Here is a 23,533-nt window from a genome sequence, read left to right as displayed (position 1 = left end):
CGATAGTTTCTTTGGTCGCTGCAACCTCACCATCCTTGTGAACTAAGGATGGGAGGTTTGGTAGAGCCTATACATCTATCTGCTGAGCCATCAGCAGCCATTGCCTGGCCCTCCTTGGTCCAAGCTTGGATGGAGAGGGGGCTTAGGTGCTGAATATATGTATATATGGTCAGTCTCTAGGGCATTGTCCTGCTTGATAGGGCATTATCACGGGTCCCTTGCCTCTACCATTCAGGAGCGGCCTTTAAACCTTCAAACCTTTAAGGATCAGAAGGAATAGGACCTTCATCATGCGATCAGAGTGGAGGTGATCTGCGCACTCGGTCTGCCGTCGACTTCCTTCTAGGGTCTTGATTCCCAACTGACGAACTTGACGAGGGTTCCAGGGGGATCCTAGGGGTTGCCTTGATTGGAACAATCGGAGGTTGTGACGGTGGAGGAGCCACGTTCAGAGTCTTCAGGAGGTTGGAGATGAACGTAATCACCCACAAAGGAAGCTCTGAACCTCTAGGTAAACCCTGGAATTCCCTAAGAGAGTGTTCTTTGGGTGGAACTCTATAGGGAGCTCCAGTCGGCGGAGGTGATAACCTCTAAGGCAGAAGAACACGTTCCTTCGGGCGCAAAGGAAGGTCTAGCCTAATAGGCACGTTTGGGAACCTAATATGAGGCTCCTTGAACCCTTCTGAAAAGGGTGTCGGTCTTCCGCTGGAGGTGGAACACGCAGACGGTCGAGGCGAAGGTGTTGGTACCGCACTTGCTCGCTGTTCGGAAACACCTGCTAGTGAATTACTCACGGAAATCCCCGATTTGCTTGTGAAATTGCGAGATTCACACGCAAAATCGCGAGTTTCACGTGTCAACAGACGCGATTTATGAGCAGAAGTGCTCGCAACAGGAGCCACACAGGAAGAGGAAGGTCTGACACCTTTCTGATGCCTCAGAAAAGCACCTACGTCCGACAAAGTCGGCAGAGGAGCCCTCTGAATAGGGACTACTCTAGTTGGAGAACGTGTCACAGCGGGATACGTTTCTAAGCATCACGTAAGTGAACGCTTTGCTAAAACTCCCCAGGTGGTGCAAGGCATTGCAGGTTTAGCTGGACGTCTGTTTGAGGAATGGTCACTCTCATTATCAGGTCCGGTCCGAGGTCGTTTAGAATGCTAGGTTGAGGGGCTATGGACTGCACTTACGCCTACCTCTACCTCTAGACTGGGAACTTCCAGACCTTGATCGCGAACGCGCCGTTCGTGATTGTGAATGAGATGTTCATGAACAGGAGCGTCTAGCTTTTGTTCGAGAGTGGCGTGAACGTCGTGAATGCCTATCTCGCGAACGTGAACGTCATTCTCGTGAACGGAACCCTCGCGAGCGTGATCGCTGCCCTTGAGAACCGTAGCGTCATCCTCGCGAGCGCCATTCTCATGATCTAGATCGCAGAGATCTAGAACGCAGGCGTCTGGACCTAGGTCTAGACTTTGCTAGCGATCGTGTAGAACGCGATCGTGAGACTCGTGCTTGACAAAAGGAACGCCTCCAAGGAGAGAGTTGAGACCTGCGGTCGTGTGAGCGCGAGGCTCTAGAGCGTCAGCGCCATCTAGAAGAAGAGCGCTCAGATCGTGATGACCTACGATCCGTAAGATCTGATCTTTGCGAACGCCGATCAGGGGAAGAGAGTTCAGAAGGTGATACTCGTCCTTTCGCGCTGCTGATGGTAGGCTAGGAGCTCTGGTCCTCGGAAGATCTACACCTGCAACCTGCGGGTTCCTGTGGGGAGAAACAAAGGGTTGATGGTTATGGGACAACGAGGTTCCAGGATGGGGAGAGGGTTCATTGTCAGCAGGGGGCTGTTGGAGAGGTCAACGCGAGCGATCACCTCGTCCACGAGCGGAAGGGCGAGGAAAAGGTGAAAGATGGACCCCGCACAGTTCCAGAGCGTGAGCGGTCGACGCCTCCAGAGAAGGGTCCTTCCTGGCACTACGCTGAAGAAGGCGCAGCACCTCTTCCTTCGAAAGGGGTCCAGAAATCCCTAAGGACTACCACACATACAGCAAATCTGAAAGGGAGAATGGCTCGCCAGCGGCTGGAGGAGAAGTTGCTACTCTAGGGGAAGCAACAACGGCCCCCCAGTACCCCAGGGTTGCCAAGGAGTTAGTCAATATGCGCTCCTACTCAATCGTCCCTCGGAAGAGCGCAAGCAAGAAGGACCTTTTCAGAGAGATTTGGCGGTGCGAGGGAGAACAGTTGCACTTCGTCTTCTTCCTACACTGCCTAAACTTCTCCCATTGGGAGGCACACCAACCCCAGCCTACCCACTCAAGCGGTTAGGCAGGGTTGTCACCTCGCACTTTCCAGCTACGCTGAAAGATAATCCACATAAATAACGGAAGGTTTGTTGGTATGAGAACAATTAGATCCTTCACATTTAAACTATAAAAACTTCCCCAAAAAAAACAAAGGAAGAGAAATAAGATAGAACAGCATGTCCTAGTGTACACCCTAATGACTGATTCCAGCTCACTCAGAAGTAATTTTTCTGATTAAAAGACGAAGTTTGTATATCACGTAGGAACAAACAGTCCTTATTTAAAGGGGACTGAAGCTCTAACCCTACTTAAACTGACTAAGGACACTCTCTTCTTACTTAGCAAACATCAGCGTATCTTTGATTGTGCATGGGTATATACACACTAAACTATCTAAGACTGGATTTCTTTTTGAGATAAACAACATTTGCCCCACAACATTTTTTACATAGGTAAGAAGTTAAACTCATTCTGCCTACAGAATTGTTTACTCGTCGATGTTTCATCATCAAAATTTAACACTGACATCATGAGTCGCCATTCAAATTAATTATGTTATTCACCAGATTAAAAAAAAGGCACCAAAATCCCATTTCTCATTGAAGCATCTCAATATTTTGATAGATACTATTTTAAGAGAATCTGGATGGTTTGTAGATTGGCGGACACAAGCTCACTCACATCTTTTCATTATATTAAAAAGACATCTGCTACCCTAAGGTGCCTCCAAAACATACTCTTACCTCAGTGTGACATTTGATAATGTCATCAGAGGTTGCCTGCCAATGGGTGTATGTAGTTCATTAATGCAGGTGCAAATTTTATTTATCTTTTATTAATGAAATATGACAAATTCGGAGATAATTTGTATTTTTCCTAACCATACAAACCTTAGCTATTTACATTGAGTTTACCTTTCGGTGTAGCTGAAATGGCGAGCCATTAGAATTTAACGAAGGTGTATTACCCCCGGGCTAGTTAGCAGGGGGGTAGGGGAGTGGTAGCTAGCTACCCCTCCCCCCTTCACACACCGGTGAACTGCTTCACTTCACTTAGAGGTAGGACTTGTCTTGGGGGAACAGGGCTGGCGGGCAAATATGTGTAAATAGCTAAGGTTTGTATGGTTAAGAAAAATACAAATTATCTACGAATTTGTCATTTGTTCCGTAACCGAAATACAAACCACGCTATTTACATTGGGTGACTTACCCCTTAGGAAGGGTGGAAAGTCCCCAGCCATACTGGCTTTGGCTTTACCCGTAGACTCAGAGTCCGAGTGAGTCGCACTCGAGAAAAGGAGTCCCTGCACCTCACAAGTTCCTTGCTCCGCCAGGAAACGTGTGGCCTACATAAGCTTGTGTGTGAAGGAAGAAGTGTGACCCGTCCTAGGAAGTTGACCTGGAGTTCCAGAAGGAACTCTGGGTTAGGACATTCCCAATACCACCTCGTCAGGGTATGGGGGACGCGACAGTATTGACTCAATACTCGGAACACAAGGTAGCATGGTTTACCTGCAGAGGTTTGAGGTCAGCTATGCAGAGACCAGGATGCTGCTTCCCCAGTAGAGGGGACGATGAAGAAAGAAGTAAGGGCCAGACATACTTCTCTCGTTCGTGCAGACTAAAACCTGATAACAATGCCCTCAACCTTCTGCTACCTGTCCAAAAAGGAGCCTGAGGTTAGACCAGCTGTTGTGTAGCCACCACAGAGCGATAGAAACGTATCGATACTCCTGTGGGTCACATCCTGCGAAGGTCATTAGACGCTTCCAGACTCCAGCTTGTAGCGCCTGCGTCACAGAGTAGTACTACTCGAAGGCGAGGGACGTTGCGATGTATCCGACATCGTGCTGTAGGGCGACGTGACGGGGGAGGGTCTGGATTCAGGTCGAGATGAATGTCCTTGAGTCTGAGCTGAAGAGGTATACTGGTGACTCTCCCCTGTGTCCTTCCTGTGCTCCCAACCCGGCTGCACGTGAGGACAAACTGCAGCTGTTCCCAAAGATAACCCCTCGATTCCTTTACTGGCAAGAAGGAGAAGGTTGGGTCATCTGATACAAAATGGTGACTCGAAATCTTGAAGGAGTTGGACCGAAGGGCCGGGACCCCAAGATTCTGAGTCTAGCAAACAACTCAGGAGCGAACCTGAATGTTGCCCTCCCCTATTCCTTAGAAAGGGTGGAGTCGTACGAGACCAAGAAGATTGCTTACACACTGGCCGAGGCCAGAGTGAGCAGGAGCACCGTCCCCCAAGACGGAATACGATCAGAGGCCTGACGTAATGGTTCTTGAGAAGATCTCTTAAGGGACTAAAAAGCCCGAACCATGCTCCATGGAGGAGGTCTCACTCCGACTGGGGGCAGGGACGTTCGCAGCTTCGCATGAGCCAAGAAAGGTCCAGTGGGAAGGAAAAAGTCTATTCCTTTCAGCCTGAAGGCCAGGGAAAGGCTGAGCGACAGGCTTCACTGCCGAGAGCGGAAAGGAGTTTCCTCCCACCGAAAAGCAATAAGTCCGTTATTGCTGGAGAAGAGGCCTCAAGGGAAGAGGTATCTCTCCCACGACACCAACCACAGAAGACTCTCCACTTTGCCTGGTAGACCCCTGCGGATGACTATCGCAGGTGACGCGACCTCCGCTCCGCGACTGTAGCGGGTTGATTCTCCTTGAGGAGGCGGCGTAGTGTCTCCAGGCGTGAAGCCGAAGCGATGTCACGACTCGTGAAAGATGTTGTAGTGTGGTTGTTTGAGTAGCCTGTGCCGTGGGAGAAGCTCTCCCGGGAGTTCCGTCAGGGGAAGCAGAGGGTCCGGAAACCGTTCCGCGTATACAGTAGTCACAGTGGAGCTCTCCGGGCCATCGAAAGGTTGACAGACAACCTGGTCTTGTTGAGACCCATTCTCAACAGACAACAATGGTGGGAAGACGCAGGCGTCGATGTTGTCCCACCATCACCGGAAAGCATCTTGCCAAAGAGTCTTGGGGTCTGAGACTGGGGGGAAGAACAGCGGAAGCTTGAAGTTCCAGGCTGTCGCGATCAGGTCCCCCAGGCCAGGACTTGCTGGTCGGAGAGAACATTCCTCTGCCCGGAATGAGCGAGCCGATAGTGGTATTGAGAGGACCTCGGATCATCTCAGTATCTCTACTGCAAGATGCGAAGGTATGAAAATGCGTCCCTTGCTGGTTGGAATACAGTACACCAGTACCATGAAGTCGTTGGGCACGGAGCGACTAGGCAGGAACTGTAGGATCTGTAGAGGGGCCAGACTACGGCCCCTAAGCCTGCCTGAATGATGGATAGGTATCCTTCAGGTCCTGACCATAGGCCTGAACCGGAACATGCCCCCCCCCCCCTTTTCTTTGACGAGTCCGAGAACAGCATCAAAATGTGGGGAAAGGACGAGAATATCCACTCCCATCAAGAGGTTCCATAGGTCAACACCCATTGCAGGTCTAAATGTTCCGCTGGTCCCATAGGGGCCAGAAAGTCCGGTTAATCATTGCTTTGATACCACCGGAACTTGGGCCGCCCCACAGGGAGCTTATCCTGAGGCGACCGTTCGGGACTTTAGACGGGTCAATGAGGAAAAGAGACCCAGGAAACGTTCCAAGGTAGGGCTGAAAGCTCTGCTTGACTGAGAACAGGTACGTACTGCGGCTCTCCTCAGCCTTGCCACAGTCAACTGAAGGGAAGGCTTGGAGAAGGAGGCAACAGCATCTGGCGTCCCCAGGCGGTCACCCATCCAAGTACTGACCAGACCCAACGTTACTTAACTTCGCTGATCGGACGAGAAGCGGTGTTTCCAACGTGGTACGGCCGTTGACTCAATATCATGGCTAGATACTCCAGATGTTGAGGCAGATGTAGAGAAGGCTCCTAGCAAATTACCATGATCTCTCACTCATGGTAAGGACCCGGAAGCTTGTCCCGGCGTTGAAGAAGGTCGAACCCGAGCCTACCGGAGTTGACCAGACCTCCAAAAGGCGAAGGAGGCGGAAGCCTGCTCCTGAGCGGCCATGAGGAAAGCAGGGAGAGTTCTCTGGGGAAAAACCTGCGATGCCGCGGCGGGATCGCCACACCGCATCTTAAGTCAAGCCTGAATTCCAAGAGCTTCCTGGAAGATGGATGGAATGGAAACTGGAAGTACCCATCCTTCCGATCCAGGGCCTAAGGAGTCCTGCCGCCTCGTTACCAGTCTGATCGATTCTGCTGTTCCACGCTGGACGAAGTTTGTTCGACAAACTTGATCAGAGCTGAGAGGTCGACGACGGAATTCCCGTCTCAGATGCTTTCCCAGAAGAAAGGATCGACTGAAGAAGCCGGGGGGAGAAGCCGTCGACAACCCTACGGAGGACATTCTCCTAAGGCATGGATCATTCTGCCCAAACGGGCAAAACTCTTGCCGACCCCATGGCATAGAGGTTCAGTGACACTGAATTCGCTGACAGAGACGAAGCGATGGTAAGAGCGAGGCGAGATATCCTTGGCTGATCACGGAGATCGTGCAGGAATCGGCATCGGGAAGCTGTTATCCGGATGAGTAACCAAGGCATCCTCCCAGCGTGAGACCTGCAAGGGGGGGTTGTCAATCCTAGAGTTTGTGAACTCTGCCGCTCCCTCTAGGATTATGCCGCCCCGGGAGAGCCTCCCGTGCTACCTGTCCCAGACAGGAGGGGACTGCTATTGGACACCTTGTCTTAGCTGCCGTAGCCGGTCTGATAACTTAGGCCGACGAAGCTGAAAGAAGAGGCGCTGGAGGCCTGCAGGGTCTGGAAGAAAGCGCCTTGGAGGAGTGAAAACGGAAGTCGACTTCCTCCGCACAACCGCTGTCCATGTCTCTGTCCTTGGGCACAAACAAGCTCTTCCCAAGGATGGAAGAGTGTCTGAGCTTGTCGACATCCACGGATGAGACACCCGAGAGGAAGCCCTCGGTCACTGCGTCTAGATGGTCCAACATCGAGCTTGCCCGCAATTTCGAAACTTGGCGACGAAACGCCAAGGTGCTTGAGCCCGAGAGGAGGAAAGTACCCATGATCTTCCTGGAGCTTCCTTGTACAAAACCTCGGGTCGCAACCGAGGAGGGAAAGGACCTGGTAAGCCCCTTCCACGAGATGGAGAAGAGGAAGGGCTAAACCAGTCACCCCTTGCCCGACGGAGAAATCTCGAACGGAAAGCTCCCTGGCTAGACCCTTCCAGGGAATGACGAGGAAGGGCTAACCCAGGTTCTGGAAAGAAGAATGTTACTCAGACCTCCCTGAAAATTCTTCCTGCTCTTGCATGTGCCATGCTCTGCGTTTACGGGGTGAAGACCGTGTTCTGGAAATACGCTCCAGAAGACTCGCCAGGCTGGCCATGTTGCGAAACCCCGACGGGAATCGCGGTCGCAATCGCCCTGGCGCTCGCGCGATTGTAAATCAATGGTTTGCGCGTGGCCGAACGTGGAAGCGCCCATGCGCGGGCCCGCAGGAGCGCAGACGAAAGTGCGCGAGGGAGCGCAGAAGGAGGGCGAGCGTGGTAGGAAGGGCGAGAGCTGGTGGTCGGAATCCGAAAGTTCACAGGCGAGCGATGACCCTTAGGCGAGCAATGGATACTGCAGGAATCGAGCCGGCGTTCGCGCGACGGAACACCGTCGGTTCGCGCGACGGAACACCGTCGGTTCACGCGCGGGCGAACATTGGAGCGCATGTGCGCGGGCACGTGGACGTGCGGTCGCGCATGCACGTGGGCGTGTGGTCGCGCAGGCACGTGGGCATGCGGGTGAGCGCAGGCGGTCGGGAGACCGATGGCTCGTAGGCGGGCGATGGCGCGTTGACGAGCGATGGCCCGTAGGCAAGTGAAGGCGCGTTGGCAAGCGATGGCGCGTCGGTAAGCGATGGAGCGTTGGCAAGAGGTGGTGCGTTAACAAAACGCTAGCGCGCAGGCGAAGAATCGCGCGGGCGCGTAGGCGATCGCTAACGTGTAAGACACTAGGGATGGTTAGCGCGCATCGCACTAAACAGAAGGCGCGCAGGTGCATTAGGAAGGTGAGCGCTGACGCGAGCTGTCAATCAGGCGATCCTGGACGGTCAGGAAAAAACGTTGGCGCCCATTGGTACGTGGCAGGAAAGGGCGCGCAGATGTGCGCTGGCGATTGAAGAAAGCTGGCGCACAGAAGGACAGAAGTAAAGGTGAGCGCTGGTGAGCACGAGGAAGATCTACGGCAAGACTCAGCTACCGGAGATCGTCCACAGCAGGGGAGCGCTAGATCGCTACAGATGGTGTCCAGGGGACCTGTCACGTGTGGCAGATCGATGGCGATCGTTGACGCGCAGGAGATCGCTGACGAGCAGGCGAACGTTGACGCGTCTGTAGTCGCTGGTGAGCAGAAGGCAACGCGTGGAATCCTGGGCGTAGAAGAAGAGTCCTTGTCCAAGACCTGAACCGAAGTTCTAGATTGCGCGGGTGAACATGGGCGCACAGGGCGCGTATCAGGAACCAACAGGAACAGCAGCGACGATCATCAGGAGAGCGCTGACGAACAGGAGAGCGCTGGCGAACAGGAGAGCGCTAGCGATCAGGAAAACGCTGATGAGCAGGAGAGCGCCTGTGCGCTAACACTGAGCAGGAGAGCGCCTGTGCGCTAACACTGAGCAGGAGAGAACACTACAGAAGGGCGCGCAGGGGAACCCTGACACGCAAGGGAAGCACCCCCGTGGGAGGCAACCCTTTGCCCCGAAGGGACCGTTGTCCGTCGGAAGACGAGGTCAGACTGTTGTCCATTTGCACCAGGGGCGGAAGGTCAAGAAGGCGTTGGAGATCGATCCCCGGAGAGATCTAAAGAGGAAGGAGCTGCAGGATGCATACGGAGATTCAAAAAGGCGCCTCTTAGCACCCTTATAGGGAGATGGGAGGCCCTTACGACGTAGCGGACGGTGAGCCTTATGGCGAAGGCGGCCAACAGCAACAACAGCAGAAGAGTCCTCCGAAGAGGAGTCTCTATGAGTGTACTCTCTCGCGAACGAAAGAGAAACACTTCGTAGAAGAGACGGGTCAGCCAGTGACCTAAAAAGAGCAATCCTCCGAAGAGGGGCGCCTGCAGTTGCCCAGCCCCTTGAGCGTAAATGCAGGTGCGACCGCTTAGCACCAAGAGCATAGTCGCACAAAAAAAAGGCAAGAGAAGAACCCCCCAAAGGGTAAAAACTCAAGCCCGGACAGGAAAACTTCCCTCGGAAGGAAAGTTACCCACCCAAAGGAGGCGAGCCTCCTGAGTGTTCTAAAATGAACTGGAGAGCTGTCAATCGTCACGGGAGTACTTCCAGGAGAAGGAGACACGCCCCTGACGAAGATCTAAAGGGGAGGCAGCAACAGCCGAATCCCCAGGCCTCAACAAGACAGCTCACTCCGTTGTCACATTACAGAAACGAACTAGATCGGTAACTGTGAAAAATAAAAACAAAAATAATTAGTTAACATTCATTCCCCCGGGGAGGCTCCGAAGAGGAATCCCGAGGGAAAGGAACACAAGAATTACACAACAGGCACGTGCCCTCACAACCACTTACACTCACGGAAGGAGAGCTGTAACCAACACAGAATTATAACAATTATAATAATGTAACTATGTAATTATGTAATTTAAAAATGAATGAACACTAAAGAAAGAACGAAAACCCTGAAAGGAATCGTTCTACAAAGCTGAAAAATCAACAAATACAATTAGATTCATAAACTAATTGAGACAAAACGTACGGCGTAGCAACCCCACCCACACGGGAAGGAAGCTACTCAGACGTAGTAAAAGTAACGTAGTAAAAGGGGGAACGACCTCAAAGAGAGAGAGAGAGAAAGACCGTAGTCAAACTCGATCGCGACCCATGAAATTACACCATGGTGGCCTAACTGCCGTGGGCTCCACGGAGATATCGTACACTACACACACAAGCTGAAAAGGAAACTTACTGATTTCTATACTCAAATATATACATAAACACGAAAAATGTTTACACATATATTGAGTAAAAGAAAAGTAAGTGATTAAGTAAAGACAAAACAAACAATGGCTGCCAAGCGAGGACAAAGACAGAGACGTCTGTCCATTGTCCGAGCCAAAAGTGAAGTGAAGCAGTTCACCGGTGTGTGAGGGGGGGAGGGGTAGCTAGCTACCACTCCCCTACCCCCCTGCTAACTAGCGCGGGGGTAATACACCCTCGTTAAATTCTAATGGCTCGCCATTTCAGCTAAGCCAAAAGGTAAACCCAATGTAAATAGCGTGGTTTGTATTTCGGTTACGGAACAAATTGTGGTTTAGTGTTACTTTGTCAGGAGGGAAGCCAGTTGAGAAGCAAAACCGGGGTTGAGACTTAAGTCTTTGGGTAAGCCACAAATACGTAGGTCTAAGGGAGGATCGTAGCTCTACCTATATGTAAGTAGGTGAGAATACAGCTCCTAGGTTAGGTTAGGTGTGGAACCTTAGGCTAGGTGTTATTTTTGTGTTTGTTTCCCTTTTAAAATCTGGGTTTTCTGCCATAAGTTTTGGAATTTCAAAACTTCAAAAATTTGAAAAACAGTTCAAAGTACCAGGAAAACTACTTATTTTCTCTATTCAAAATATTTTACTATAGAAAATATTTACCGTCACTTTAGTTACTGACCCAGTCCATCCCAACCAACTACAAAGGCTCCTTCCATATATATATATATATATATATATATATATATATACATATATATATATATATATATATATATATATATATATATATATATATATATATATATATTGTTTCAACCAATGTTGATATAAGTGTTTAGGCATTTTGTACTCACCAATCAACTTTTATCAATGTAACTTTTTCCAGAAATGCTTTGTTGTTCTATAAAAAAAAACCTTTACTTATTATTCCTTAAACAATGGAATCTAACATCAGCCTGCATAGTTAATGGGGTTGTTGCAGGCCTAAGTAAGTGAGCACACAGTAATTTAGGATATAGGGTTCTGCATATATTCAGGTATAGGTTGAGCATAGACCACAGCGCAACAACATATTTTAGATTTACAGAAGATGAGCGTAATTATAATTTCAAGCAATAAAAGTGTTCGTTGGTGGGAGAGAGATGAAAAGTACCGATGTTGAAGCGTTGCAGGGTGAAAGCCACAGGCAGAATTTGCTCGAATTCATCACCTCTACAAACTTCCCGTCAAAACCCGCTATTTTTATTGTAACAGATAAAACACCGAATGTATACTTACAAAAATTATGAGCTTCGTGAACATTTCAACATCGAGGACAACGACAACTTTGTGTTGAGGCTTTACCAACTTATCCTAGATCGGCTCAAGTTTAACTACAACAAATTCAACAAACTATACCATGTCAACTTGCAAAGGGATAACAACAACAACAAACATTTGGAGGCATTTGGTTGTACACATATTTATTTCCTTTATCTCTTTATAAATTATTTATCCATTAATAGATGAAATTACAGATATATTGTATGCTTTTCTTTAATAATTTAATGACTAATTTCATCAATCTATTTTCATAATGAATAAATCCGACCAATTAAATCAAAAGTACTATAAGAAACGCCTCTCTTTGTGTTCAAACGAGCTCGTAATCAATAATAAAAACACTTAAATCTTAATCTTGATAAATATTAAGAAAATATCACTAACTTACATGTTCACAGCCATAAAGATAGGAGAAACATATAGAGATGATAGTCACAACATCAGTAATAGAATTTCAACTACGAGACTAAGTTCTTTGTTGCCCATGCTACAAAACTATGATTATGGGCACACTACTAGGTACGTAGGTGCAAAGAGATGTAATTTGCAGAAAGTTCATTGTCCTTAGTTACGTCTTACACTGAGGGCATAGCTAGCATTATTCTATTTCTAACTTTTAGAGCTTATCCTATATATCAGGCAACTTAATTGGCTGGATATTCCAATTTCCTTAATTCTATGCCCCTCCTAAATTTTCCTAATTCTTTACAGCTAAACATATGCTGTTGTATCTTCTGCATCTTTGCATAACTTAAATCCTATAATTTCCATTCGTGTGTCTGTAATTTTCTTTAGTCTATCATATTCAACCTAGTCTTAATTAATACTGGATCTTCATTTTTCTTAGGGTTAAGTTCACTTACGTAATATCTTCTGCAATTACCATTTACAAACTTCTGCTTGTTCATTTTTGCTTTATTTTCTTCTATTTTTCTTTAATTTCGTTTGTCACTTTACTTTTTCGCTTCTTTCATGAGCTCTTGCTTTCTGTATTTTCCTACTTCTTAAATTTCAATATCAAATTTTTGCATATTATTGTAATACTTTTTCCTGTGAATAATATTTTGATATTTTGAGTGGGAACTTGTTGTTCCGGGAATGTCTCCTTACAACGTGCAACAAAGTATTATCAGGAGAGGATAGGATCACTAATATTCAAGGGCACAAAGCCCTAGCAATAACTTTGGTGATGCAGTTCACAGCCTTCACTCTATTAGAAAAGCTTCATCTGTCCAGAGACCTAAAAATTCAACATGTGCCTATTTTGATGATCTGCTTTAACTTTGTCATTACTAAAGCCATCGCCCTCTTAGGCTCTATTACAGTTCGGTCCCAGCGACCCCAGTGAGGTAGTGGACGGGAATTTACGTTAATGTTGACAATGGCAATGGATGGGAGAAAGGATGTATTAAGTTAAGATAAGTATCTATACTTTTTAAGCACTGAGAATGAATAAAGCGTACAGTCACTATTATCACTTACCTAGGTTATTTAGATCAACTTACTCTTTTCAATATCTCAAGTATAACTATCCTGAACTAAATTATATTACAAACATAATCAATCAAACAAGGGGATCAATAATACGAGCATGTATAACCTAATCTAATTACTTCATTGCATAAATGTACAGCACTAAACAGGACATCTCAACATAAGCAGAAAATGAAAGGAAATAATTAAAAACAACCAAAGAAATGCAGAATGATCAGCAAAATTAAAAGGGTAATCAAAACTATTCTTGACTCGGGGTCTTTTGCAATATCAAATTATTAAAAGAAGGTCGAACACGTGGTCCTGTGACCCGAAACTTTATTAATCTCTAAAGAAAAAACTTTACACAAAAGTTTATAAAAAATCTCACACACTCAGCCCGAATTGTGCAGAAAGCCAGCAATACCTAAATAACGAAAATGAAAATTTATTCTAAGAATGGAGAATTTTACTGTGGGCCCACGTTACCTACACTCTCTTCAGAACTTGATGGAGTAGCCCTTGTCCCGAAAATGACCACCAAACAGTTGCACCTTTAGCTGACCTGCTCACCCCTCTGTGCTCTTCACTTGGCCGATCAGGATCACTGGCGCAGGCTGCAGGCTCGTCTGTCAAATCTCTCACCGTCACGAAACCGGGACTCGCCCATTCTCCTCTGGTTGGTGTGGAAGGAATACCTTTGTTTTTGGGCAAGCCACATTGGTGAATACTGGCCTGTCTTGTTAAGGCGCTATCTCACTGGCGAATGAGCCGATTCTCAGTTCAAATTCGTTCACCTGGGGTCAGCTTCCAACAGGCGAGTCTTATTGAGGTGAGGTGCCAAATCATGAGTTTTGGTCAGGGCATTATATTTTTTTTTAGAGGAAGTATTTTGTTCAAAATAGCCTACAGATAGCAATCTTGTAACTCTAAGGGAACTTTAAGGACATCGCTCCCTCTGTCGCTAATTGTATATATTTGTTCCGCTCCCTCAGAGCTACAATTTCATGTATTTCTCATTACATTGCATTATTTCATTAACTTGTATTTCAAGTATTTATATGTGTGAAGAAACAATTTTTGTGGCAGTTGGTTCTAGCCAGATTGGCGCCAGCGCGCATGCTACATTTCCGTCCACCCCTTGTAATATATTCTCGCACCGGTTTGAATAAACCGTCAGTTGTTGGTGATAGCTCGTCTCACTGTCCTTATAACTGGTGACCCTGGAGTTGAAGTAGCATCAGCGGTTTTGGCTTTGCCATTAACGGACTCACTACGGCCGTGCTACCTTCTTTTACTCCGTTACCTTAGGCGTGAGCTTCGGCCTTTGGTTATCCCACACCTTGGTGCGTTTGTAAGGCAGTAGGATGAGCTTATCCGACATTTCAACTTCTCACCTCTTCGCCGACTCGTCGACTGACCACAATGGCGGATTCAACCCGCCTATCTCGCCCAATGGCCTCGCCTCCACGCCCAAAGTCAAACTGCCGCCGTTTTCTCAACTCAACACCGCTTCCTGGTTCCTGAGAGCAGACGTACTCTTCCGAGTTGCTAGGCTCAGCGACTCCTGCGCCAAGGCCTACATCGTTCTCACCTCCATCCCAGAGGAGGTATTCGACAAGATTACCCCATGGCTCGACGTCCAGGCTGGCCAAGTTTCCTACGACGACCTGAGAACGAAACTAATCGGTATCTACTCACTCTCTGTTTCAACGAGGGCACAGAAGGTCCTGGATCTCGCCGGCAAACCCATGGGTGACACCTCTCCTGTCGAGGCATGGGATGAGTTGACTGGCCTGCTAATGCTTCCCGAGACTGACAGCAACGGCCGACGGTGCGAGATTAGCCTATCTCGCGAGATTTTCCTTCGATGCCTGCCGCAGGACGTAAGGGCCCAATTGACGGACGCCGACTTGCTTCCAATGAACGAACTCCTGTCGAAGGCTCAGAAGCTACACGAGGCTTCCAAAGCATCCTGCCTCGGAGCATCATCATCAGTATCGTCTTCGTTTTCCTCTTTCAGCTGCTCTTCCATAGACTCTTCAGCAACACCTCCTAACGACGACAAGGAGATCAACGCTCTGGCAAGGAGGAAATCACGGCAATCGAAACGTCCGAGCCCTAGGCATAATCCAGCGTGGTGTTTCTACCATCAGCAGTTCGGCAGCGATGCCAAGAAATGTAGGGCACCATGCAATTTCCCTAGAAGATGACGCCAGAAGAAACCACCTATCACCATCGCAGCTGCAGGAAACCTAAGCAAGAATGGTTTTTATATCCTCGGCACCGTCTCCAACCGTAGACTTATGGTCGACACCAGCGCTATGCAGTCAACGTTCCCGCCATCACAAGCCGACCTAGATCGTGGTCCCAGCAAAGACGCCCCCTCGCTCGTCGCTGCCAACGGGTCTCCCATACAATGTTATGGGACTAGGGTCCTCAGGATATCTATCAAAGGCCGTTCGTATTCCTGGCCCTTCGCCATCGCTGACGTCAGTGCAGATTTCTTCGTTCACCACGGACTACTCGTCGACGTTGCTGGGAAACGCCTCATCGACACAGGAACAGGGTTCCGCGCCCTAAGAGCCGGCCCTGCCACAATGTCCGTATCCGCTGTAATGACGCAGCCCTATGCCGACCTTCTGCAGGAATTTCCCGACGTTTTCAAGCCTGAGCTCCACCAATCATCGGGATTCCCCTCCAAGCACGGGATCTACCACCACATCACGACGACGGGACCTCCTACACACGCCAAATTCTGCCGCCTCCCACCCCAGAAGCTGAGGGACGCCAAACGCGCCTTTGAGGACATGGAACACATGGGTATCTGTAAGAAAGCATCGATCCCCTGGGCATCTCCCCTCTACATGGTAAAGAAGCCTGACGGGACCTGGAGACTTTGCGGCGACTATAGGCGCCTCAACCTCATCACAACGCCCGACCACTACCCTCTGCCCAACATGCAGGACCTGACGAATGCGTTGCATGGCGCAAAGCACTTCACCAAGATGGACCTTCTCAAGTCTTACTTCCAGGTACCTGTATTTCCAGAGGACATTCCGAAGACTGCCATTGTGACACCGTTCGGATCCTACACCTTCGCATACTCAACCTTCGGTCTACGCAATGCGGGGGCCACCTTCCACCGCCTAATGGATAGCATCCTGGGCGACCTACCATACTGCGTCTGCTACGTCGACGACATCCTGATATTCTCAAGGACCAAGGAGGAACACCGGAGGCACGTCCGCGCCGTTCTCAAACGCCTGCAGGAGAATGGCCTGGTTGTACGTTTCTATAAATGCACGTTTGGCGCTGAAGGAGTGGACTTTCTCGGTCATCGCGTGTCCTCGAGTGGGGTAAAACCCATGACAACCAAGGTGGACGCCATCAGGAAGTTCCCGACACCTACGACCACCCGCCAACTTCAGGAGTTCCTAGGGATGGTCAATTACTACAGGCGCTTCATTCCCAACATCGCATAGACCCTGACCCCCCTCGACGATGTCCTGAAGGGAAAGGCGAAGAAACTTGAGTGGGGTTCCCCACAACGACATGCATTCATCAGGACAAAGGACGCCCTCGCTAACGCCACCACCCTGGCTTACTTCGACGACAACGCCCCTCTGCGACTGATGACCGACGCCAGCAATGTCACCTGTGGGTCGTCGATGGTTCTCCACGACTGTTGGCATATTTCAGCAGAAAGCTGAAACCCGCCAAAACAAGATACAGCACCTTCGACAGGGAGCTCCTCGCCGTCTACCTCGCCGTCCGCCACTTCAGGTACATCCTGGAGGGCACACCCTTCACCATCGTGACAGACCATCAACCCCTCGTACACGCCTTCACAAAATCGACAGACGCATGGTCCTCCCGACAACAATGTCATCTCGCAGCAATCGCCGAATTCGGGTGCACCATAAGCTACGTTCCTGGAAAGAAAAACCCAGTCGCAGACGCCCTTTCAAGGATTGAAATCGATGCAATCCACCTGGGAATTGACTACGCTGACCTCGCATCCAAGCAGCGCAACGACCAAGAGGCACAGGATCACCTGACGGGGCCATCTACGCTCAAGATAACTGCAATTCCCCTCGGGCCGGCAGGAGTAACTATCCTCTGCGACACCAGCACCGGCCGCTCACGTCCCTGGATTCCCGCTTCCTGCAGAAGGAAGATATTCGACATCATCCATGGACTTTCACACCCCTCGGGACGCACCACTACTCGCCTCCTGTCTGAGAAGTTCATCAGGCCAGGGATCAAAAAGGACGCCCAGGAATGGGCGAAGACATGCATCAATTGCCAGACAAGCAAGATCAGCCGTCACACCGAATCGGGGATAGGTGATTTTCCCCAACCGAAAAGGCGTTTCAGTCACATCCACATCGACGTCGTGGGACCTTTGCCGCCTTTGGGATCTGCTCGCTACCTGCTGACTATCATCGATCGCTCCACGAGGTGGTTGGAAGCATCACCGATGACCGAAGCTACGACCCAAGCATGCGCCGAAGCCCTTTTGTCTAGCTGGATGAGCAGATTTGGCGTTCCTGACGACATTACGACGGACAGAGGCCCACTTTCCTGTCAGAGATATGGCTCGGTCTGGCAAACCTGATGGGAACGACACTCCACAGCACCATGGCATACAACCCCGCAGCAAACGGCATGGTCGAACGAACTCATCGCGCCCTCAAGGCGTCCCTGATGGCGAGCTGCACTGACACGGACTGGAAATCACGCCTTTCTTGGGTACTTCTCAGCCTTCGCACCGCCCCTCGCGCAGATGGCGAGCCATCGCCCGCTGAAAAGTTTATGGAGAGGCGCTCACAGTTCCCAGTGAATTCTTTCCCACATCAACCGACGACTCGCTGCTGGATCACCTTAGGGACATCGCCAGGAAGTTTAGGCCATGTCTTAAAACTTACCAGGACAGAACTAAGCATTTCAAGCCGAGGAACCTGGACGACTGCGGATATGTTTTCGTCCGCGTCGACGCTCATCGACAGCCGCTGACCAGACCCTATCGCGGCCCCTACCGAGTCATCAGTAAAACGACGAAAGCCTTCCTTCTCGACATGCATGGCCAAGAGGACTGGGTCTCAATAGACCGCGTGAAACCGGCGTTTCTCTAAGGAAGCGACACTGCCTCCGCGGGACCTGGCAGATCCAGAGTGCCACCTCAAAACAAGGCGCCCAATGAGAAGAGGAGCAACAAACGACGGCGAGAGGTAGCTATCCATACACCGACCGCCGACGCGCCCCTTCATTCAAAAACAAGAGGAGCCCTCCGACGCCCGAAACGATACGAAGACTAGCCTCATCAGCCTTCTACGCCACCTGATGTCTTGGGGGGGGGGGAGTACTTGTAAGGACATCGCTCCCTCTGTCGTTCAGCATTCTCATCAAATTCTCCATTTCATTTGAATTCTCCTTTCGCCACACTGCGGCTAATTGTATATATTTGTTCTGCTCCCTCAGAGCTACAGTTTAATGTATTTCTCATTACATTGCATTATTTCATTAACTTGTATTTCGAGTATTTATACGTGTGAAGAAACACACTTTTTGTGGCGGTTGGTTCTAGCCAGATTGACGCCAGCGTGCATGCTACATTTCCGTCTGCACCTTGTAATATATTCTCGCAGCTGTTTGAATAAACCGTCAGTTGTTGGTGATAGCTCGTCTCACTGTCCTTATAGAACGTTCGTTCGTTCATTCGTTTTAGAGTGATCTTGCGAAAAAATAGGCAAGCCACGGGCTCTTGCACTAAGGAACATAGGCTACATAATAATAATTCTACCTATTCATATTCAGGCATACAAAAATTAATGATTTAAAAGTGTAATTAGCCCAGAGCTGGTGCAATAGACAAAACATCCTAAAATTAATCAGACCTGAATTGGTATTGAGATAAAAGCTGCTTATAAGTCAGCAATAGTAAAATTATATTCAAACCAGTGCACAATTTATCTCAAAACATGTAGTTTAAAGAAAGAACCAACGTAACACAGTTTGCTGCCTTTGCCTTCTGCTTCTATGCCGTGACATTACAAAAACATGTCGTATTTGTCAACAACTTTAGCTGTTACCTTGGTAGAAGAAAAAGTAGTGCGAAAGCAAAAATATCAGGGGTAAATACTGTATTACTCGGAACGAGACCAGAATACAAAGGAAAGAAGTGAGGAAAATTCTTCCCATTTCCCCAGTAGGTAGTAGGTTGACCAGGGCACCAGCCACCTGTTGAGATACTACCACTAGAGAGATACTGGATCCTTTGACTGGCCAGACAGTACTACATTGGATATCCCTCTCCGGTAATGGCTCATTTTTCATTGCCTACAAATACATTGAATAGTCTGGCCTATCTTTAAACTTCTCCCCAGTTCTCATACACCTGAACACACTGAGATTACCAAACAATTCTTCTTCGTTCAAGGGTAGAAGAGGTATGGTAAGCAGCTCTTCTAGGAGAAGGACAATCCAAAATCAAACCATTGTTTTCTAGTCTTGGGTAGTACCATAGCCTCTGTACCATGGTCTTCTGCTGTCTTAGGTTAGAGTTTTCTTGCTTGAAGGTACACTCGGGCATACTCTTCTATCATGTTTCTCTTCCTATTCTTTTTAAATTTTCATAGTTCATATATGAAAGATCCAATTTAATGTTATTGGGTTCTTAAAACATTTTATTTTAATTGTTCATTACTTCTCTTGAAGTTTTTTATTTCCTTTCCCCACTGGGCAATGTTTCCCCGTTGGAGCTCTTGGTCTTATAGCATCATGCTTTTCCAACTAGGTTTGTAGCTTAGCTTGTTATAATAATAATAATAATAATAATAATAATACCCCATATGGTACCCTTATTTGGTCTTCCACTATTTCTTTAACTAATCGTTCATCATCTGAATAAATCATGACAGGAGAATATTGTAGTAGTCGTAGATTTTTATATATAGATTTTGTAAAATTCAAATTTTACATGTATTCGTCTCTATTTGCCTATTCCTATAATTCTGTTTTTCTAAAAATGAACTGAAGGCGGGATATGGCCTACGTGACTTCCTTTCCATTAACTTGTTGTTGGATTTGAGACACCAGACCTGATGGTGAGTCCAGATGTCATGGTTGTTGGGGTTACTATAGATCACCTTCTAAAACAGTTCTACTTATACTTTATTCTATCTTCTATCTACAGATATAATCACATACATTCACAGATTTCATTTTGAAACTAACCTATCTATTTTTGCAAAAATTCTATGCTATAAAACAATTGCTTATATTGCAATTGAGAATTATTTGATAGTCAAAATTATACAAGAAATCACAAACTAAACTATTTATGGTTATATGATACTTTAATTACTAGCGAAACTGGAATTCGCTACAAGAAATGGACGAGTGATAGCTAGTTTGGCATTTTTCTCTGAATGTTTAATGGGGGCTGGGGCATAATATCTTACGTATCGGTAGATTAAAATATGAAAACTAATTGATCTTTATTTAACTCTATTGTTTACATTTGGGAGTCTGATGGTGAAATATTGCGCATGTGTTGCTTGCCTTTGCTTTTGCCCGCTGTACTGTCTTTTGCACGACGTAATCATTACCTGGCTCTTTTAACCAATTACGAAATTCCCACTACTTATGCACAAGTTTGCGGATGTTGTTCTACAACAGCCCTTTTTTCAGCCTCTTTTTCAGTTTCAGCTTAACTATCATCACATAAAGACGTCTCTAAGAGGGAAGTACACTCTATTTCGAAATTGAGTGTATTTTTTTCAAAATTTAGTGTAATTTCATCTATTTCTGCAATCGATTATAATGAAAACACATTCTGTTCAGTGTATAGCTATTGTTGCTCATGTGAAAGTAAAATAAATAACCCTGAAATAATGATCCATAAGGCTTGCAAGCGCAGCTCAACATATACCGCTTGCCAAAACACAGGAGCAGTGATGTAATGCTAATTTTGTGAGCATAAAAAACCATGGAGGAGCAAAAACCCATTAGAAGGACAAGATGTGAATGATAGATAATTATGATACTTTACTTTTCAGCCACTTGCACGAACCATGTGTTTTCCAGCTGGTTATTTTGTGTTTGTTTTGCATTTCTGACCATTATTATTGGTGCAAATCACTGGTTTTTGGCATTTCCCCACCCCAAGAAACCAGATTTTCCACTGGGGTCCCCCATAATTGTCTTTATATAAGGGGATCCACAAAATCATAAACGGCTGGTTTGTCCCAATAATCATGGTTAGAAATGCATAAAACACAAGATAACGAGTAAGAAAAATATATGGGTCATGTATTTGGCTAAAAATTAAGTATCATATATTTACCGAAAAAACGATACATGGGGCTTGCGAGCGCAGCTCAACATGTACCGCTTGCCAGAACGCAGGAGCAGTGATGTAATTCTAATTTCGTGAGCATAGTGAGCCACGGAATAGCAAAAACCATTAGAAGGACATGATGTGAAGGATAGATAATTATGATGCTTTAATTTTCAGCCAATTACATGAACCATGTGTTTTCCAGCTGGTTATCTTGTGTTTAATTTGCATTTCTGACCATTACTATTGTTGTGAATCACTGTTTTTTTACATTTCCCTACCCCAAGAAACACGATTTTCCACTGGAGTCCCCCATAATTGTCTTTATATAAGGGGGTCCTAAACTCATAAACAGGTGGTTTGCCCCAATAATCATGGTTAGAAATGCATAAAACACAAGATAACGAATAAGAAAAATATATGGTTCATGTATTTGGCTAGAAATTATATATCATACATTTACCCTAATTAATATCACAACTCTACTCAAAAACTTAAAACTAAAAGTTTTTGTGAGTTGCAACAAATATGAACAACATAAACATATAACATTTATCATAGTACGAGAATATTGTTTTGATGATACTCTTAAGACATCATCTTCTCAGATTTCGCCCAGCCAAATCCATCTTTTGTACATATTATATCTAACCCGTACTTGCTATGGAATTTTTATATATATCTTTAGATGCACAATTCCCTGGCATTCCCGTTGGTATATATTTCATGTCATACCTTATCATAGATACTTTGTAACACCTTTGTAAATCTGAAAGAAACACAGATCGCAGGTCAGACTTGACCTTTGTGCATGCTGATGTCGATGCCCCGACCCAGGTAGTCCTTTGTCGTCCACCGACCTCTATGTAGTCGTATCCATGACAACAGAAGAAACCTAACCCAGCCTGGTGGTACTGTCACCATACATTCAGGAAGGAAGCCATGAGATGCAGGCCCCCATGCAAGTTTCCAAAAAACTAGGACGGCAGGACCCCCAACATCGATCATGGTCGCTAACATCATGGAATCCCAGCTTGCCTGCGACTGAGACTCTCCTGGCAAGTGCCTCACCCAATCAGGATGGAGCTTGGGACTCACTGGGCCCGAGAACTGAGTGGTAGAATGGCTTGCTAGGTGTTGAGCCCTGCGCAGTGAGGGTCTTGGCCAATCAGTGCCCAACACTGGGAGCCTAGCCTAGTATTACTCTGTGAATGTAACAGTGAGTGCCTCAGCCAACAGGAGAGCTGTTCCATCCCAGGCTAGGTACCGCCCCCGCTCACAAGGACCAATCAGCGACCAGAGCCTGAATTGACTAACAGCCCTGACCTGTATAAATAGAGTCAGCCCAGCCTACATCATTCCACTTCTAGCCTGAAGATGAGAGCAAACACCCGGCACCCTCTTGAAATGCGTTGGAGCCGACTCTTTTGTACTCTGTTCTTAACAAGTTTACTTTTAGTAAATTTTTAGTAAAATCTCAGAATTTCTATAGGCATTTGTTCCCCTACTTACTGATGACTAACATAGCACAGCTAATGGCGGCATGCAGTGCTGTTTAGAAAAGGAAAATTAGAGAAATCTAAAAGCTCAACTACAAAATAGACACCACTGAGATAACTATAACCTTCAATGAAACCTATTCTCATTATCATTATTATTATTGTTAGCTATCATTATTATTGCTGCTGTTTGTAGTTGTGACTGTTGCTGGCATTATTATCTTTATTATTTTTAGAAATAACCTTAGAGAGTCTTTCGCTTCACATTCCATCCCAATTGGTATTGCATAATCTCTAGAGACAGATATACAGACGAGAGAGAGAGAGAGAGAGAGAGAGAGAGAGAGAGAGAGAGAGAGAGAGAGAGAGAGAGAGAGAGAGAGATGAGGAAATTATTAGGCTACCGATGGCGAATTTCCCCCTTATAGCATTATCCCATTCACAGGAAAATCATATCTTGTGTGCATGTGTGTTATTTCGCTGAGTATGTATATTTCTCACCAAATGCCTGCTACGGAAGAAGACTTGATTGAAGCATCAATTGGATTTACCAACAAATAGAACTTTTCTCACTGTATTGGCACACTAGATGGGAAGCATATTCATATGTAAACTCCAAAGAATTATGGAAATGTTTCTTCAATTA

The 23,533-nt window shown here is 47.0% G+C and overlaps 1 protein-coding gene and 1 non-coding gene across 3 annotated transcripts in view; both read right to left on the bottom strand.

Moving 5' to 3' along the window:
• Positions 1–13,689, bottom strand: part of LOC137640029 (zinc finger protein OZF-like) — an 85,572-nt gene extending 71,883 nt beyond the window's left edge. The window contains exon 1 of one of the 2 annotated variants that reach the window (XM_068372397.1): positions 13,534–13,689. The gene's annotated coding sequence lies outside the window, so the exon portion shown is untranslated. Of the gene's footprint in view, positions 1–11,526; positions 11,666–13,533 lie in introns of those variants that run through there. The other variant, XM_068372396.1, reaches the window with a different exon arrangement.
• Positions 6,003–6,121, bottom strand: LOC137640364 (5S ribosomal RNA). The gene has a single exon (XR_011044344.1). It is a non-coding gene; the product is annotated as a 5S ribosomal RNA (ribosomal RNA).
• Positions 13,690–23,533: the final 9,844 nt, after the last annotated feature.

The sequence above is a fragment of the Palaemon carinicauda genome, chromosome 4 (assembly GCF_036898095.1).
Source record: "Palaemon carinicauda isolate YSFRI2023 chromosome 4, ASM3689809v2, whole genome shotgun sequence".
Lineage (NCBI taxonomy): Eukaryota > Metazoa > Arthropoda > Malacostraca > Decapoda > Palaemonidae > Palaemon > Palaemon carinicauda.
The sequence above is the reverse complement of the archived record's forward strand: the minus strand, read 5'-3'. Positions and strand labels throughout refer to the sequence as shown.